This window comes from Ziziphus jujuba, chromosome 1 (genome assembly GCF_031755915.1).
Source record: "Ziziphus jujuba cultivar Dongzao chromosome 1, ASM3175591v1".
NCBI classification, from domain to species: Eukaryota; Viridiplantae; Streptophyta; class Magnoliopsida; order Rosales; family Rhamnaceae; genus Ziziphus; species Ziziphus jujuba.
Genome location: NC_083379.1, coordinates 12,552,615 through 12,567,571, shown reverse-complemented (window position 1 = coordinate 12,567,571; position 14,957 = coordinate 12,552,615). Strand labels below are relative to the sequence as shown.

Here is a 14,957-nt window from a genome sequence, read left to right as displayed (position 1 = left end):
AACATAGGATTAATAGGCAAATATAAAGCACTGATATTATCACAAAATAACCGGGGAGGCTGAAGAAGAGGTATACCAATGTCTTGAAGTAAATATGTAATCCATGTAATCTCAGCAATAGTGTCAGGACCCGTCCAAGATTCCTCTCCGGAACCCTAGACAAGTCCTCATCCCAGGGAAATACCACCGAACCTTCCAATGGAAAATCCGGCAGCACCTCCCCTAAGGGTCGGACTAACCAAAAACTTCCTGCACTGAAAACACACTTCTATAGACATCCCCTTATTCCTCCCATGCTACTACAATTTGTTTCCACAAATTTACAACACTCTAAAAGAATAACAGGGAATCAATGCAGTATTTAATAAAATGTGTCCAATACAGTATACAGAGTATTATACAAATAAATGTGGAATTAATACAATGACAGATAAAGAAGTAATACAAGATGGAGAGGAAAAAGGGAAAAAATACTTCTTGGACTTTCGGCAAAGAACTGAGACGTCGGGCTCGTCCCGGACGATCAACGTCTCCCAAACCTGGTACCTAGGGGAAACAGAATTTAAAAACGTGAGATGCTAATCATCTCAGTGAGTGACCCTATCTACCGAACACTTTTAATATTAATAATATAACAAATAAAGGAATTTAATTAATATGAACAATTAAATAAATAAATAATAATAACAATTGAAAGTAATAATTTCTCTCAAAACCCTCATTATTCACTCTGTTGGAAATGTTCTCCTTTTAAAACATTTTCACAAAACCCGATATTCGTACCTCCCGAAAACCAAGCGATCAATTAATTTAATAAACACTAGATAAATACCCCAAATATAAATAAAATGTAATAAAATATAATAAATAATTTTTGAACCCTTTGGGGTTTGAAATTTCTATCCGAAAATTTTATACTTGACGCACCACACAATATACCAGTAATGCTCTCCAATACCCCGCGTCCCGAGCACCGACTGGCGGGAGATTAAAGAGAGAAACTTACATACGGCACTTCGGCGTCCCTGCTAAAACCGTCATCCCGGCCAATAAGGAGGGGCGGCTGATGCGCAATATATAAGACTTGCCTGCTCTCGGTCCAATGGTAACTCACGGGAGACATAATACTTGCGCGCTAACCACATATACACCGGAACACCAATACTGTATGAGTGCGTCTAAAATAATTATTAAATTAATTATTACTGTACCGATTTTTCAAAAATTACCGTGGAAAATATACCAGTTTTCAATTTCACCATCCCACATATTTTCCTTTAACATACCCGGTACGAAAACATCGATAACAATATAAAAATAATTTTTCTCGTAACACGAGATTTAACAAATAATGTTCCACGGGCATAATTATCAAATTCGAAACCACCAATTTAAACAAATAATTTTCTTAAAATATTTAAACCAATTATGCCCAAAAACAAGATTAAAACCACATACGATTTATTACTGAAAATACCTTACTCATGCGTAATAAAAAAATTAAATCACAATAATAAAAATCGGGGTTTTTGGATAACCCAAAATTTACATTTAGTACCAACAAACATATACACACTTATAAAATAATAATTTTCCACAATTATAATTAAATTGCACCACATGAGCATAATTCCAAATATCAATTAAACACCAATTAAATATAATTAATTGCCCCAAAATATTTTTAAAGGTGGGTCACTCACCTAGAGCACGCAATTAACCTAAGATCCTCAATAGGATCGATTCCACAACGCACACGTGTTCCTAGAACATAATTCACACACAGCCAAATAAATTAATATTTTATTCGGATAAATAATACCCGGTACCCAGGGGGTCTAACACAAACGTTAACCAAAATTGACAAATTATATGTATATGGAAAGCTTGTGAGATGAGGATCACATTACCGACCTCCATTGAGCTCAATTCAACCAGCGGTGGCCGGAATTTGGCCGAAAAGCTTCGGCCAGTCTTGATCTCCTCGTATCTTGTAAATCGATGAGAGTTGAGTTAATTAGAGCTCATAATCGGAATCAGAGGGTCCAAATTAGTGGGAAAGGACCGGTTGCACGACCGGTGGCTGCGGGAAAATCTGCAAACCAGCGACACACCGGCCGCCGGCGTTGGAGGCCGATCCCGGTGTCACCCAGCTGCGAGCTTTCGCATCGGCCGGCGCGTGAGTCGTTCTAGTGGGCGAAAAATGTGCAGCAGGGAGAGAGGTGTATCGGCGGGAGGGAGAAAAATGAAGAAAGAAGAAGAAGGAAGAAGAAGAAGAAGAAGAAGAAGGGGAAGGGCCCGTGGCCCTTTTTTCCCACGTGGGGGAAAAGAAAAAAAAGAAATAAAGAAAAGAAAAAGAAAGAGAAAGAAAATAAATTAAAAATAATTAAATAATATTATTATATAAAATAATATGATATTAAACACGGTTGACATGTGGCATCTCAACATGGTGACACATGGTCACATTTATTAAGTTACACATGGCACATCGTTGCACGTTTAAAAATAATATTAAAATAATACAATATTTGAAAAACTCTATAGGTCCATAACTTTCAACCCATATGTCCAAATCGGACGTGCCGCTAGTTTAAGACTCATATCGATGAGTACTTCACAACCATGCATGAGTCAAAGCTCAACTTTGCATGAATAAAAAGTCAACTCCGGCATCCCTTGGACAGTTTGGACCTCAACTTGTTTTTTGCATAACTTTCACACCGTAGCTCCGTTTTCAATTTGCTACTAGTCTACGAACTCGTGCCAATGTGTACTTCGTAACGGTACCTCAGTCAACCGAGAATTCCATCCGAGTCAAAAAGTCAACTTTTGACCCCTTCGGTCAACGGTCAATAGTCAACCTCGGTCAAAGTTGGAAAATTTCCGTTGTACTTTAGGACGGGGTGTTACAATCTTCCCCCCTTACAAAAATTTCATCCTCGAAATTTCTTACGTCGCTGAAACGCATAAGAATATTGATTGCGGATTTGTGCCTCGAACTTCCACGTCGCTTTCTCGACTAGATTAATTCACCACGAGGCCTTTGATCTGAGAAAATAGTCTTATTGACCCATACGCATTCTTCATGACTTAAAAATTTGTCTTAGTCGCTCCTTACATGACAGGTCTTCGATGTCCTTTCGTAGCAACAACACGTGAATTACATTGCATGCCGATGTCTGCTTTCCCGAAAATACTAACTTGCATGCCACAAAACCAATTCTTCCAATAACCCTGTAGAACCAATGTAACAAGAACTTGGCCCTCTTTGTCAACCAAAGCGTACGATTCTCTTCTACGGAGATAATTTCAAAAAAAACTCAATCTCGGACTTCGGATTCAAGATCTTCTCCATGCACGTCGGCTTAACTAATTGGTCGATCTTGAGCAGCTTTCAACTCTCTCGGATGGCCTTCACCTTATTCATAGTCATCCGTAGGTGTTTGCATCCAATTTAGGTTGGTCGTCGTATGATGCTTCTCCTCACCTACTTCACTCCAATATAGTGGGGTTCGACACTGCCTTCTATATAGAATCTCATACGAAGACATCTCGATGCTCACTTGGTAGTTAATATCGTAACGAACCTTATCGATGCCAATTGCTCAATCCAGCTCCTTTCGACATTGCATAATGCACGATCTCAACATAACTTCAAAGTGTGAATTCTGCACTTTGCTTGTCCATTGGCCTATGGTGAAAGGTGATGCAGTCGTTAAGTCTCGCTCCCAGTGTATCTATATACACACAATTGTATGGCTCTTCTTCCGAACCTGAGCAGCTTAACTTAGCAAGTATAATAGGACCTCATCCACTATCACTACACTACCATCACGCCTAATAGTGAATTTTAACTTTCCTCTTGTGCAACTTTGCTCCTCATGCCCACTAATTAAGGATATTCAAACTAGGCCACGAAAACACAATCTACAAGTCTTGGTCATAGTCGAACGCTAACCATAAAGTGCTTCCTTTAGGATCTCCTTTTTGAACTCAACGATGTCCTACTTTGGATTCTCAATTGGCGATACTTAAACCTTAAGTCGCTTTTGGAAAAATATAACATAAAACAAATAATAAAATATTTTTTTCAATTATACCACCAACATAAAATATACACAATCTATCAAGCCAAATTAACTTTCCAAACTTCTTCAAAAATCAAAATATAATTTATGAAATTTACTAATTAAATCAATGAAATAATAATAATACAAAAATTAATTTAATTAGTTAAAATACCTTAACTTGCATAGGCAATTGTTAAAATTCCACATTGGAACAATAATAAAAACATGAATAAATGCATAAAATCATATCTTAAAATCCATAGCATAAAATAAAATATGCACACTCGTAATGGAGGTACGTACGATACCTTCTAACATGCTACGTGATCCATGATTCCAGCTGTCGCCGGCACTCTGCTACCATTACAAACCGGGGTGGTTGCCTATATTGGCCGTCCGATCCCCTGGACTCGTAGGCAACATGATTATGGGGCTAGCTCTACATGAACCACATTGGTTTGCCGCCTCCGTATAGTGCAGTATATGCAGTATAATATCAAACAATATAACATGCAAATACACGTACGAACATAAACAAAAAATACTTGAATAAAATACCTTTAATTTCAAATATCACCTTGAAAAGTATTTAATTTTTAATAATCGATCGGAAAAAATATTTTGACACCTTGACGTTGATTGACACACATCCATACTCAACAACAAGTATCGATTATGGGTGGTGATCTTGTTAAGTCGTTGATAGCCGATACACACCCTTAGGCAATCATCATTCTTCTCCATGAACGAAACGGATGTCATTCACGATGATACGCTTGCTTTAGTGAAACCTTTATTCACCAAATCTTGCAGCTAAGCCTTTAAGTCCTTTAACTTTAATGGAGTCGCACGGCATGGCGATACTGAAACGGATCGATGTCCAAAGCCAAATCAATAATGATTCGATATCCTTTTTACGGTCGTAATCCAGATAACTTGCTGGGAAAATGCTTTCGAATTGCTTCCCACTATTAGTGGTTCCAACGCTCACCATCTTCTTTGGCATCAACCACCTGGGCCATAGACCCTTAACAACCATTCTCCGATAGCTCCTTACAATGACGGCAGAAATTAACCTCTGTAAAGGCTTCCTAACTCCTCCACAAAGCACCACTTCAGATAAGTTGAATCACTTCAATTTTACTCCTTTATGCTAACGGTTCATAAACATAAGATGCATAACTACTCAATGCATATCTAGGACCACTTCGATTCCCAAAAAGATTCATAGAATTGGATCTGCCCCCATTACTTGAGCTTCGATAGAGAAAAGACAATCCTCGACCATTGACTAGGCCATAGGAATTCCCCATTAGGATAGGTGATTCTAATTGACACCCTCGAAGATTAGAGTTATTCAAACTCGGGCAACGAATTTGCTTCGAGACAAAAGGAAAGAACGCTCTAAGATGGGTAAAACGAGAGATTAGGCGCGGATGGGATGCACAACAATGCACAGTCCCTTAGGAATACTATAACCTAGAGCTCTGATACCAACTGTCAGGACCCGTCCAAGATTCCTCCCCGGAACCCTAGACAAGCCCTGATCCTAGGGAAATACCACCGAACCTTCCAACGGAAAATCCGGCAGCACCTCCCCTAACGGTAGGACAAACCAAAAACTTCCTGCACTGAAAACACACTTCTATAGACATCCCCTTATTCCTCCCATGTTACTACAATTTGTTTCCACAAATTTATAGCACTCCAAAAGACTAACAGGGAATCAATGCAGTATTTAATAAAATGCATCCAATACAGTATACAGAGCATTATACAAATAAATGTGGAATTAATACAATGACAAATAAAGAAGTAATACAAGATGGAGAGGAAAAAGGGAAGAAATACTTCTTGGACTTTCGGCAAAGAACTGAGACGTCGGTCTCACCCCGGACGATAAACATCTCCCAAACCTGGTACCTAGGGGAACGAAATTTAAAAATGTGATATGCTAATCATCTCAGTGAGTGACCCTATCTATCAAACACTTTTAATATTAATAATATAACAAATAAAGGAATTTAATTAATATCAACAATTAAATAAATAAATAATAATAAGAATTGAAAGTAATAATTTATCTCAAAACCCTCATTATTCACTCCGTTGGAAATGTTCCCCTTTTAAAACATTTTCACAAAATCTGATATTCGTACCTCCCGAAAACCAAGCGATCAATTAATTTAATAAACACTAGATAAATACCCCAAATATAAATAAAATGTAATAAAATATAATAAATAATTTTTGAAACACTTTGAGGTTTGAAATTTCTATCCAAAAAATTTATACTTGACGCACCACACAATATACCAGTAATGCCCTCCGATACCCAGCGTCCCGAGCACCGACTGGCGGGAGATTAAAGAGAGAAACTTGCATACGGCACTTCGGCGTCCCTGCTGAAACCGTCATCCCGGCCAATAAGGAGGGGCGGCTGATGTGCAATATATAAGACTTGCCTGCCCTCGGTCCAATGGCAACTCACGGGAGACATAATACTTGCGCGTTAACCACATATACACCTGAACACCAATACTGTATGAGTGCATCTAAAATAATTATTAAATTAATTATTACCGTACCGATTTTCCAAAAATTACCGTGGGAAATATACCAGTTTTCAATTTCACTATCCCACATATTTTCCTTTAACATACCCGGTACGAAAACATCGATAACAATATAAAAATAATTTTTCTCGTAACACGAGATTGAACAAATAATGTTCCATGGGCATAATTATCAAATTTGAAACCACCAATTTAAACAAATAATTTTCTTAAAATATTTAAACCAATTATGCCCAAAAACAAGATTAAAACCACATACGATTTATTACTGAAAATACCTTGCTCATGCGTAATAAAAAAATTAAATCACAATAATAAAAATCGGGATTTTTGGATAACCCAGAATTTACGTTTAGTACCAACAAACATATACGCATTTATAAAATAATAATTTTTCACAATTATAATTAAATTACACCACATGAACATAATTCCAAATATCAATTAAACACCAATTAAATATAATTAATTGCCCTAAAATATTTTTAAAGGTGGGTCACTCACCTGGAGCACGCAATTAACCTAAGATCCTTCATAGGATCGATTCCACAATGCACACGTGTTCCTAGAATACAATTCACACACAGCCAAATAAATTAATATTTTAGTCGGATAAATAATATCTGGTACCCGGGGGGTCTAACACAAACGTTAACCAAAATTGACAAATTATATGTCTATGGAAAGCTTGTGAGATGAGGATCACATTATCGACCTCCATTGAGCTCAATTCAACCGGCGATGGCTGGAATTTGGCCGGAAAGCTTCGGCCGGTCTTGATCTCCTCGTATCTTGCAAATCGACGGGAGTTGAGTTAATTGGAGCTTAGAATTGGAATCAGAGGGTCCAAATTAGTGAGAAAGGACCAGTGGCTGCCGGAAAACCGGCAAACCAGCGACACATCGACCACCGGCGTTGGAGGCCGATCCCGGTGCATCCACTGGCCATTTGGCCGGAAATTTGGCAGCCGGTGTCGCCCAGCTGCGGTGAGTCGTTCTGGTGGCCGGAAAATGTGCAGCAGGGAGAGAGGTGTATCGGCGGGAGGGAGAAAAATGAAGAAAGAAGAAGAAGGAAGAAGAAGAAGAAGAAGAGAAGGGGACGGGGCCCGTGGCCTTTTTTTCCCACGTGGGGGAAAAGAAAAAAAAGAAAAAAAGAAAAGAAAAAGAAAGAGAAAGAAAATAAATTAAAAATAATTAAATAATATTAAAAATAATATTATTATATAAAATAATATGATATTAAACACGGTTGACATGTGGCATCTCAACATGGTGACACATGGTCACATTTATTAAGTCACACGCGACATATCGTTACACGTTTAAAAATAATATTAAAATAATACAGTATTTGAAAAACTCTAAAGGTCCATAACATTCAACCCACATGTCCAAATCGGACGTGCCGCTAGTCTACGGAATCATATCGACGAGTACTTCACAACCATGCATGAGTCAAAGCTCAACTTTGTATGAATAAAAAGTCAACTCCGGCATCCCTTGGACAGTTTGGACCTCAACTTGTTTTGCTCATAACTTTCAAACCGTAGCTCCGTTTTCGACGTGCTACTAGTCTACGAACTCGTGCCAACGTGTACTTCGTAATGGTACCTCAGTCAACCTAGAATTCCATCCGAGTCAAAACGTCAACGTTTGACCCCTTCGGTCAACGGTCAACGGTCAACCTCGGTTAAAGTTGGAAAATTTCCGTTGTACTTTGGGACGGGGTGTTACAAATAGCATAAACCATAGATTGATATTCGGCCTTTGTATCGGATTGGAAAATAGTTGGTTGCTTCTTGGAACACCAAGATATACAATTTACCCTAATACTGATGCAAAAACCCAATGGTGCTTCTTCTAGGTGATGGGCAACCAGCCCATTCTGCATTTGAAAAACCACATAGATATGAAGAATTGTTTGACAAGAATCGTAGACCATGATCTTAAGTTCCTTTAGATAGCATAATATACGCTTGACAGCCTTAAGATGAACATTGGAGGATTGTTCTTGAATGAGCTCATCTCACTAATACTGAGATTATTGACACTCCTCTTGAGCTCAATTAATGTCTGATATTCTCTTTCAAATGGTATTCTTTCTAACAAATTGTAACACCCCATCCCAAAGTACACTGGAAAATTTTTAACTTTGACCGAGGTTGACCATTGACCATTGACTTCGTCTGTTGACCGTTGACCCAAAGGGCCAAACATTGACTTTTTGACTCTGATGCAATTCTAGATTGACTGAGGTACCGTTACGAATTACACGTTGGCACGAGTTCGTAGACTAGTAGCATGTTGAAAACGGAGCTACGGTTTGAAAGATATGAGCAAAACAAGATTGGGGTCCAAACTGTCCAAGGGTGCCAGAGTTGACTTTTTATTTATGGGGAAATGAGCTTTGACTCATACACATGGTTGTAAAGTGCTCATCGATATAAGTTCATAGACTAGCAGCACACCTAATTTGGACATACGGTTAAAAAGTTATGGGTCTGTAAAGATTTCCAATTACCGCAATATTTTATTCTATTTTCGAATTATGCACAGTGCATGAACAGTGATGCCATGTGTCGACATTTTAGAGGTCCACGTGGGTGAACAGTATCACCCACGGTGGCCTTGAACCGGTGTGAAGAGGGGGAAGGAGAGCGAAAGAGAGAGAGGAGAGAGAGAACCACCGGCCACCGGAGTTGCAAACTTTTCCGGCCGAATCTTGCCACATGCGCCGGCCAGGTAGGAGCGCCTCTTCATTTCTGGCCAAACCCCAAAATTTCACGGCCAACCGACCAGCGCCGCGCCGGGATAGGGGCTTTTTCCAGCGGCGGCGCCGCTACATTCAAACCCAGATTTCTCCCAATTCCGGCCATCGTTTGCCTCATCGCTGGTCCCATTGGAACACCCACCTCGAGACCTACCTCCCTGCCAAAAATCACGATCAGTGGCCACCGCACGTGTCGCCGGCGGCGACGATTACCGATGACCGCGACGGCCACTATTCTGGCGAATTCCAGGTTGCACCACCCACTTTTTCCACTAATTCTGACCCCCTGAACTCAGATCCGGGGTCCTTTTCCTCCAATTCGTGACGATTTGGGAGAATCGAGGCTCTAAAGGCCGAGAGATTTCCGGCGAAATTCCGGCCACCACGAGTCCGGTCTCCAGAAAGTAAGACCAAATTCGTAATCCTCATCACTCAAGCTTTGATTCGGTATATTATTCGTCAATTTTGGTTAACGTTTGTGTTAAACCCCTAGGGTACCGGGTATTATTTACCCGAATAAAATATTATTTTATTTGACTGTGTGTGAATTGTTGTTCTAGGAGCACGTGTGTATCGTGGAATTGATCCCAAATAGGATCTTAGGTTAATTGCATGCTCCAGGTGAGTGACCTACCTTCAAATTAATTTCAAGAATTAAATTTGTGAATATTTTGTGTGAATTGAATATTTGAAATTTATATTCTATGTGTAAAATATTTAATGGATTTATATGTGGAAATTTTGATGCCCATATTTGAATAAATTAAATCATATTTTGATTTTTGACAAATTATGGAAATTTGATATTTAAAGGCATTGTGATTTTGATATTAATTGATCTATTGTGGAATTTATTTGTGAATTTATTTTGATTAAAGAAAAAATGCATTTATATAAATTTATGCAATGTGGAAATTATTTTATGGTATTGAGGATTTGTGGAATTAAATTATATATGAAATTCATGTGGTTTTAATATTATTTTTGGGCATGATTTGATTTTAAATATTTCAAGGAAATATTGGTTTAAGTTTGGTAGTTTCAAATTGTATAATTATACCTTGGAACATTACTTGATGATTTTATGATTTGGGAAGAAAATTATTTGTATATTGTTATCGGCAGATTTATGCTGGAAATGTTAAAGAAAAATGTGGGAGGTTGAGTTCGAAAAATAGTATAATTCCCACGGTGAATTTTGGAAAAATTGCTTATCTTTTTATAATAAAATTTAGTTATTTATTTTAGATGCACTCATACAGTACTGATGTTCTGTACTGTATATGTGGATGAGCGTGCAAGTTATAATGTCTCCCGTGAGTTGCCACTGGACCGAGGGTAGGCAAGTTTTATACAGTGCACATAAGTTGCCCCCCTCCATGGCCGGAATGACGGTTTAAGCAGTGGCGCTGTCGGGACGCCGAAGCGACCGTATGCAAGTTTCTCTCTTTAACCCCCCCTCCCGCTAGACGGTGCTCGGGACGCTGGGTATCGGAGGGTATCACTGGTGTAACACCCCGTCCCGAATCGCACCGGAATCCGTGCACGTTGACCGAGGTTGACCGTTGACCGTTGACCGAAGGGGTCAAAAGTTGACTTTTTGACTCGGTGGGAATTTCGAGTTGACCAGGGTACCGTGGCGAAGTGCATGACGCCCTGAGTTCGTAGACTAGTAGCACGTCGAAAACGGAGCTACGGTTTGAAAGTTATAGGCAAAACAAGTTGAAGTGTAAACTGTCTAAAAGGTGCCGGGAGTTGACTTTTTCTTGTGATGTAATTGTGAGTTGACTCTTGTATGGTTGTAAAGTACTCGTCGATACGAGTTCATAGACTAGCGGCACGCTTAAATCGGACATCCGGTTAAAAAGTTATGGACGTTTGAAGTTTACCGGATACCGTATTATTTTAATGTTTTTGGGTCGTGAACAGTGAAACACCACGTGTCAGTTTCTGATTGGTCCACGTGGCATGAACAGTGTCACGCAGGGTTTTAATTTTGAAAAACTCTCGGGGAAGAGAGAGAAAGAGAGAGAAGAGAGAGAAAGAGAGAGAGGAGAGAGAAAGAGAGAGAGAGAGCCACCGCCGGCCACCGGATTTTGCCACTGTTCCGGCCGAGTTACTGTACACGCGCCGGACAGAAAGCTTGCCCACCTCATTTCCGGCAAAACCTCCAAATTTCACGGCGAACGGCCGCCGGACGCGCCCGGATCGGACGTCCGAAGTTTGGCGGCGATTTTTCCCCTCCACCGCCGGCCACCGCGAATCGGCACTATTCCGGCCAATATACAGTACACGCGCCATACACCCAGCATCCTCTCCTCAAGTCCGGCCTACCCACCAAAAATCACGGCCATCGGACCACCGATGCGCCGGGATCGGAGCGTTTTCCGGCGAGGGGTCGAAAATCTTCAAACGGTGATTTCTCCGCCGTCCGACCTCCGTTTTGCTCACCGTCGGTCCCGTTGGATTGCTCTCCTCACGATCTACAAATCTGCAAAATTTCACAGCAAACGGCCACCGTCGGAAATTACTGTTCCGGCGACGGTTGCCGGTGACGTGGCGGCCCGCCGGAAAGTACTGTTCCGGCGAGTACCCCGAAAATTCCGGCCAGCTCCAGTCCGCAGTGTTCGACCTCCTGAACCCAAATCCGACTTCCGTTTCCACCAATTCGCGACGGTTTGGGAGAATTGCGGAGCCGAAACCCGAAAAGCTTCCCGATAAAATTCCGACCCCGTCGGGTACGATCATCGGAAATTAAGACCGGATCTGTGATTAGCATCACTCGAGCTTCGATTCGGTATATAATTCGTAAATTTTAGTTATCGTTTGGTGTTCGCTCCCCGGGTACCCATTTGGGGATTACCCGAATAAAATATTAATATTTGTGGTTTTGGTACTGTGGATGTTTTAGGTGCACGTGCAAGTAGCGGAGTCGATCCTGCGGAGGATCTTGATTGAGATACGTGCACAAGGTGAGTGACCCACCTTCAATTTAATTTTGGGAAATTTAATTGGTGAATATATTATGTGTGATTTAAATATTTGGAATTTAAATTCCTATGTGCTAAATATTTATTGGATTTATTTTGGAATTATTTATGAATTTATTGGATTTAAGAAAATGCGAATTCTACAAATTTATGCCATGTGAAATTAATTTATGGTTTTGAGGATTTTGAAATTGGTGTGGTTTTAATATTAAATTGGGCACGATTTGAATTTCAAATATTTCAAGGAAAATATTTGGTTATGTTGGTGATTTCAATTTTTATAAAATATGCCCATGGAATATTTTGAGATTTGATTATTATATTCGAGAATTATTTATGCTTGGAAAAAAAATGTGGATATTTGAATTGATGGATTTGGGAGTTGGTGGATTTGAAAATCATAGAATTTATGGTATGGATTATAAGGAAATTGTGGAGAATTTCCCGGTTCAAGCGGATGGATTATGCCCGCTATGCTTACGAAAAATATGAAATTTGTTTTATGATTTAAATTATGGATTTTATGATTTTTAGATGCACCGTGCACGTACTGGTGTTCTGATTATGTGATATGGTATATGTGAGATGGTTAGTGTGCACACGGTTGTGATTAGCGCGCAGGTGGGTGTGAGTAGCGCGCGGTTGATATTATGAGGGTGTCCTGTGGATGCCATCGGAGAGGGCGGCCACCCCCCATTGGCCGGGACACCAGGTTAGCAGCGGCGCAGTGGGACGCCACGCGACCGTATGCCGGTTTCTTTCTATAACCTCCTGTCTGGCGGTACCTTGGGACGCTGGGTACTGTTGGCGCCACTGGTATATAGTGGGTGCATCAAATTATTTTCAGAACTGTGTTTTAAAAATAAAATGTTAATGACAAATATAATTGTTACCGCTTCTGGTATTTAATTGATGTCTTGGTTTTCGGGAAATATGAATAAAGGGTTTTGTGAAAATGTTTTAAAAGGGGAACCTTTCCAACTGAGAGAATTGTAAGGGTTTTGAGAGACATTATTATTTCCAAATAATTATTATTTATATACCTATTACCGTGGTATGATAGTGTAGAGTAGTAGGGTCGCTCACTGAGATGATTAGCATCTCACACTCTTAAATTCCGTTCCTCTAGGTACCAGGTTGTCGGTGTTCACTCGGAGCGGACTTGATCTTCCTCGCTGTATTTGTTCGTGCAGTACCTTGTTCTTCTTTTACTGCAGTTGTAATATTTCGTTCACTTTTGCTGTATTCTGTATTTTGTAGTACTTCATAAAGCTCTGTATACTGTATGGGACACTTATGTATTTGTATTGCACTGGATTACTGTATTTTTATTTTGGAGTGCTGAAATTTGTGGAACCAGTTCGTCGTACTGTGGGAGGAATAAGGGAACAATTATAGAAGTGTGTTTTCAGTGCAGGAAATTTTGTGGTAAGTCCATCCCTTAGGGGAGGTTCTGCCGGATCTTCCACAGAAGGGTCCGGTAGGGTTTCCCTGGGATCAGGGCTTGTCTAGGGTTCCGGTGGGGAACTTTGGACGGGTCCTGACAACTGGTATATGGTGTGGTGCATTAAGTAATTATTTTTCTGAGATAAATTTCAAATCCTAAAATTTTAAAGCAGTAATTAAATTAGAATGTATTTAATGTTGTTTTTATTATTTATTTCAATTGGAAAACTTAATACAGATTTTATGGAATTTTATTATGTTTTTGATTACTTATTTATATTAGTGTTTTAACAATGCATTTCATCTTGATTTTACTATTTACATTGATTTGGTGATTTTAAAGAGATCTTACTATGTTTTTACCATTTATCTTAAATTGAGGTTTTAATTTGGTTTAATTATTCCTTTATTTAATTGTTCAATTAATTAATTCATTCTAATTATTTTAATTATTTTTTGAATTGTTTTAAATGTAAGTTTCATTAATATTCTTATATTATTTGTTTATGACATTATCAATCGTTTAGTAATTATTACGAAATTATTTTTATTTCTATTCCTATTTTATTTTCATTATAAATTTTGGATCCTTGATCTATTATGCTTTAATCGATATTTAGTTGATTAATTGTTTTCCTTGGTTTTCGGGGCATACAAATAGCGGGTTTTGGAAAATGTTTTAAAAGGAGAACTTTTCCAACCGAGTGAATGGTGAGAGTTTTGAGAGAAATATTTTCTTCAATTAATTATTATTTATTTACTTATTGATTCTTAATTAATCAAGTGTACTATAATTATCGTTGCTATTGTAATTGTACAGTAGATAGGGTTACTCACTGAGATGATAGCATCTCATATTTATAAATTCCGTTCCCCTAGGTACAAGGTTTGGGAGATATTGATTATCCAGGACGAGCCCAACGTCTCAGTTCATTGTCGAAAGTCCAAGAAGCATTTCTTCCCTTTTTCCTCTCCATCTTGTATTGCTTCCTTATCTGTCATTGTAATAAATTCCACATTTATTTGTATAATGCTCTGTATACTGTATTGGACATTTAGTTATTAATTATGCATTGATTTACTGTTATTCATTTGGAGTGTTG

General features: G+C 39.0%; 1 pseudogene; it reads right to left on the bottom strand.

Annotated features, from left to right (window-relative positions):
* LOC132799274 (wall-associated receptor kinase 5-like) overlaps positions 1-14,957 on the bottom strand; it is a 54,449-nt pseudogene that overhangs the window by 1,384 nt on the left and 38,108 nt on the right.